Source organism: Vicia villosa, unplaced genomic scaffold, assembly GCF_029867415.1.
Source record: "Vicia villosa cultivar HV-30 ecotype Madison, WI unplaced genomic scaffold, Vvil1.0 ctg.003754F_1_1, whole genome shotgun sequence".
NCBI classification, from domain to species: domain Eukaryota; kingdom Viridiplantae; phylum Streptophyta; class Magnoliopsida; order Fabales; family Fabaceae; genus Vicia; species Vicia villosa.
Window position 1 is genome coordinate 127,451 of NW_026706289.1, and position 5,491 is coordinate 132,941.

At 33.4% G+C, this 5,491-nt stretch overlaps 1 long non-coding RNA gene across 3 annotated transcripts; it reads right to left on the reverse strand.

Moving 5' to 3' along the window:
* Nucleotides 1–438: 438 nt before the first annotated feature.
* Nucleotides 439–5,098, reverse strand: LOC131641444 (uncharacterized). 3 transcript variants are annotated; one of them, XR_009295546.1, is made up of 5 exons: nt 4,933–5,098; nt 4,223–4,412; nt 4,079–4,152; nt 3,561–3,687; nt 439–3,218 (listed from the first exon to the last, which is right to left on the reverse strand). It is a non-coding gene; the product is annotated as an uncharacterized LOC131641444 (long non-coding RNA). The 3 variants fall into 3 exon arrangements; XR_009295545.1 differs by having other exon boundaries at nt 440–2,994; nt 4,933–5,097; XR_009295544.1 differs by having other exon boundaries at nt 441–3,687; nt 4,933–5,097.
* Between the last annotated feature and the right edge of the window lie 393 nt (nt 5,099–5,491).

The window sequence follows — 5,491 nt, forward strand, 5'->3', positions numbered from 1 at the left end:
ATAATGAAAAGATTTTCAAACAAAATCAAACAGATGTATGTGATGATATAGATTAGATACATCTAGCATTTAGACGACATTTGTCTATTTTCCTTTGCTTCCACTAGCATAAGTGGGAACTACGATTGCTCTGACTTTCTCAACATCCCTTTGAGAATACGTAGGCACAAGGTCGATCCTTGGCGAGCAAAACAAAACAAAAAAAAACCATTCAAACCTTAGCACCCGTAGACCCCGAGCTACAGATGCTCTGATTCCCTCTAAGGGATATGTATGCAGAGGATCGCGATGATCTTTGCGAGCATAATCAAACAAACACCTTAGGTCCCACCTATTTCACAACAGAACCTTCACCGTAGCATAGAATAAAAAACAATAAAGAACCCTGTAGAGTACTACAGATACGTTGGGTGCTAATACCTTCCCTTCGTATAACCAACCCTCTTACCCAAGATCTCCCCCCACTTTTAGGTTATTGCAGCTTTTTTCCTTTTCCTCCTTTGGAAATAATAAAAAGTTTGGTCGGTACAAAAGAAAAATCATTTTTTTGAGCACTCGAGCCCAAAGAAGGCATCAGGTGTCTCATCCACAAAAAAGAGGAACAAAACGGTTTTTCGCCCGCGACAGAAAAATGGCGACTTCACTGGGGACCATCTTTTTATTGTTTCCAAAGGAAGGGTTATTTCTAATTATTGTTTTTATTTTAATTTTTGTTATATGTGTGATTCTTTGGTTCTGTTACTTGTGTGGTTCTGTTACAAGTGATACATTATGGACAAATCCTAACCCGGATTAAGTACACATAAGAAATTAGGTGGAGGGTATAGTCATGTGCAGGCGCACTTGAGAATCCTTCCGCTCAGTGGAGGTTCCTTGTTGGTAATATATGTTTAGCATGCTTTCGTAGCGAAGACATTATTGCCGCATTGAACTGTAGAAGCTGAGAGACCGTAGAACCCCAACCCATCCTGGCCTTATTAGGACGTGGTGCAGAAACGATCGAGGTGAAGACTTGGATAGTTGTCATGCGGAGAACCACACTCAGACGAGTTTTTCTTGAGAATATTTCTGGCTCATCAGTTTAGTTGTGAAAGCCGGTAATATCCGAAAGAAAAATGTAGACTCTGACGTATCAGTAGAACATGTTGTACAGGTGATTAACTAGATCTATCCCTATTTGGTTCTCTGACCTCATGCTCGTGACGCTGGACCTTTGAACCTGTGTGTACTATGTTTGAATTACCATGTTTGTGTACCATGTTTGCGTTACCATTACCATGTCTGTTTTACCATGTTTGAATATGTGGCATTCATGCATCCACGCATTCATACATTCAAAAAAAAACCCATTTTTTCCATAAAAACATGATTTTTCCAAAGATTTAGAGAAATTTTCTTTGCAAACATTTTAGGATTTAGTCATGGAAGAAGTAAAAAGGCATACCAAGAAATACGGTTTCAAAGCGCCTGATGTGGGAAAACTGATAGAGTTAGCATCTTCTGTACAAAATCCTTCTAATTTTAGGAAAAGTTATGGAAAGCTTTTGCCTATCCTGAACACTCATGTTGATGAAGGACTTCTCAAAACTCTGGTTCAGTTCTATGATCCCGTCTACCGTTGTTTCACCTTTCCAGACTACCAGTTGGTACCGACCTTGGAAGAATATGCCAATCTTTTGGGTATCCCTGTGTCTGACAAAATACCTTTCAATGGTTTGGAAGCCATTCCTAAGTCACATGTCATTGCAACAAGTATCCACTTGAAGAAATCTGAAGTAGAGAGTAATTGGAGTACCAAAGGAAACCTCCCGGGTTTAACTTCACACTTCCTGGTAAAGAAGGCCTTTGATTTCATCGAAACTGGTAGCGTGATAGCTTTTGAAGCTGTACTAGCCTTGCTCATCTATGGGTTGGTTCTGTTGATATCAATGCCATAAAGATTTTTCTGATTGGAAATCCTGTTCCGACTTTACTTGGTGACATGTATTTCTCTGTCCATCATAGGAATCGCCAAGCACTACAACATTGTTGGCCTACAGCAACACTAAAAAACCGTTGCAAAAAATGAAAAATCCGTTGCCTTAAGTTACCAGAACGGTTTTCAGGTCGTGGCCAATCGAGGCGTTGCCTTAGCATTTTGCAACGGATTTGGTACCAAACAGTAACGCCTAGGGGATAACCGTTGTTTTAGGTAAACCTTAGAGAACGGCTATAACACTTCCCAATGGCAATGGTTTCTAACCGTTCCCATATCTCAACCGTTGCAATTAGTATACTTTAGGGATCGACTATCTTATGATAAATCCGCAGGTAAATTCATAACTAAATCTGAAGGAAATTTTAATTCCATAAGTAAATCTGCAGGTAATTTCCAAAAGGAAATTTGATTCCGTAAGTAAATCCGCAGGTAACATGTTTTCAAAATTAAAAAAAAAAACTATTAAAAAAATTATCACGTCAAGGGATTAATTGTCATTTTTATTTTTTATCAATATATACTACCTTGTACACAAGCTGAAACAAAACAAAATTCAGCTTAGCTTTATAAACCTAACTACCCCATATTCCAAGGTTTACTATTGTGATAAAGTTATCAATATCATTCATCATAATCACATTTCCATCTTATAATCTAAATGAAAAAGCACATTGATCAAAGCAATTTGTATTGAATTGAGTAGATCTTTTACAGTAACTTGCCAATTAGAATATACAATGTATGAAATAGTACAAAAAAAGAAAACCATAATTAAAATTGTTCAATGTTAGACTCAAATTCTCTACTTTCCAAGTAACAAGAATCATAATATAAAAAAAAAAAAAAGTAACAAGAATCAACCCACTCAGGCCAAAATATCTCATTCTATAGACCTAGCCTAAGATGATAAAATAATTATTAAGAAAAAACAAATAAAAAATAACCATTAAATCATTATAATTAGTCCAAAAACTCATTTCTATTTTCTCAACCTTTGCAGCATCAGAAGCTTTAATCTGCACATAAAACAAATGTTCATTTTTATAAATCAACCAAAGTAGCATCACCTAAAATGTAAGCAATCATCTACAGAACATTATTTGTCTTATCTACAAAATTAGCTTTTTTAGTATGCGCATCTTCTTAGCTATATTCTTTCTCTCCTTCACTTGCTTTCTCGGTTTTTTTCTACCTTAGTATCAAGTCCATTTTGCAATAGAGGGAACATATTTTAGTTTTTCTAAACAAAAAAGTAAGCAATTAGTAAGAACCATTGTAGTTCCAACATCAACAAATCTATATATTTATTAACATGCTATTTGCACTCAATTAGTAATATCACATCATAAATATTTGGTCAACCACTAAGGGCTATCAAACTTACCAATCTGCAAAAGTTAAACAAGGATCATCTAGAAAACAAAACAAAAATTACATCTATAATATTAAACTATATATTATTGACTAAATAGAAAAGAAAAAAATTAAATGAAGTCAACAAAAGGTGCCATATGGGGTCACATGCAAATATAAGACAAATAAAGACTATTCAATGGAGTTTGAACAGAAGGTGAATGCGTACCTATTGAATAAGAGCAGTAGTGACATTGTTGGGATAGTAAGTTGCCATCATGGGCTCCATCTACACCAGGTAATACTTAAAATAGATTTGTAACTACATCATGGGCTGCATCTACACCTGGTAGTACCTAAAACAGAGGCACTCACACAATTTATCTTACAAATCTATAATAATATTATATATATGCTAATGTTGATGATTCATACTACACAGAAATTCGATGTCTCAGTCTATAAAGTTATATCGTAGAACACGAAGAAAGAGCAAAACATAGCAAATTAGCAATGACACTTCATTAATCAACGGTTTGGTTGGAATAAGATTTCGGTAACTCTTGTGTACTAAGTGGTGTATACTTGAGAAGAAAAGAATATTAGAGATAATTCAAAAATTCATATTCATTAAAACTCATCATGCATTAAATCTGTTATCCTAGTATGATGAATTAACATTCTAAGCAAAGTGATTTAACATATATATCACATGTAACAGTTTCAACATGAAAGAAAATAACATACCTTTAACAACTCAGCATATGCATCACATTTAACTGTCTTCAGAAGCTGAATATTGAATCCTAGTTAGATCCTTCCTATCAAAATTCCAGGAAAAATTAGGGAAACTATACCACAACTATACATTTATAATTTCAATGAAGTTACCTAGGATATAGAATGTTATGCATCTGCTGATGCTTGAACTTGAGCATCATCCTCTAATTTTGATTTCTCTCCGTTCAAAAGCTGTGATGATCCAGCGACAAGTGATTCCCACGATTCCATGATGTCCGACCATTTAAACTTAGGGTCATGTTTCTTGAAATTCACAACAAGCTGATCATCATCTATGTACCTGCCCAAATCAAAACCATTCAACCAAAAGGGAAACAAAGATTATAATTAAGAAAAAAATTCATTCAACTAGAAGTTGTAAATCTTCTCAGGGAGGTTCATCCACAAGAGGAAAAGGTAAATACTTGTATTTGTGGGAAACAGAGTCTTGTATGGCTAGAAATAAACACAAACCAATCAAACCCATAACTTCTAGTTGAAACAACTTCTGTCACAACAGTTTTCGATTTGAAAAATTGTCAAGCACCTCATCAAATTAGTGCCGTCTACCCAAGCTCGTGTCACCAAATGACTGAATATAGCACTAAACACAGTGCTAAGCTCAATTGAAAATGAAAATGTTCAGATCTAGAGCAAATAAGGATTCTAGATCTACATAATAAACATGAAAATGAGAAAGCCTAATGGGTAGAAAAGAGATCTGAATCAAAACTGATAAAATTAAAATGGAAAATTTTTCAAAATACAAAACTCAATGGTTCAACATGAATCACGAGAGATGAAGAGGAAAAGGAACTCACCCACTAGAAGAGGTATCAAGAACCTGATGAAATATCGGAACCATTTGTGAGAGGAAGAATCAACGGTTTTAACCCTTGAAATTTCGAGACGAAGAATACCCCTCTGAACCCTAGAACGAACAACCTTTCTCCCCTTTTTTTCCAAACTCACTTTGCTTGTGGTTAGATAATTTCATGTAACTTTTATATTTACTTCGTTTTTCTTTTCTTTTTTTAAATAAATATTTAAACAATTAACTAAATAATTACAATTGTTTTGAAAAAATAATATGTAATTTGTTTTAACTTTAAAAAAAATATATTAATACCACTCTTATAAAACGTTTTAAAATACTAGAATTCATTTTAATTTTTATATAATTAAAAAAATTTCTTTTAAACTCTTGCAACCTGAATTATAACAAATTAAATATAATTAAAATTAAATAATTTTACAAAATATATATATAATAATACTTATAAAAAATTATTTTAAATAATTTTAAATTTAATTGATATTTTAATATCTAAAAAATTAAAATAAAAAAATTATTGAAAAAAAAAGTTGAAAGAGGATATT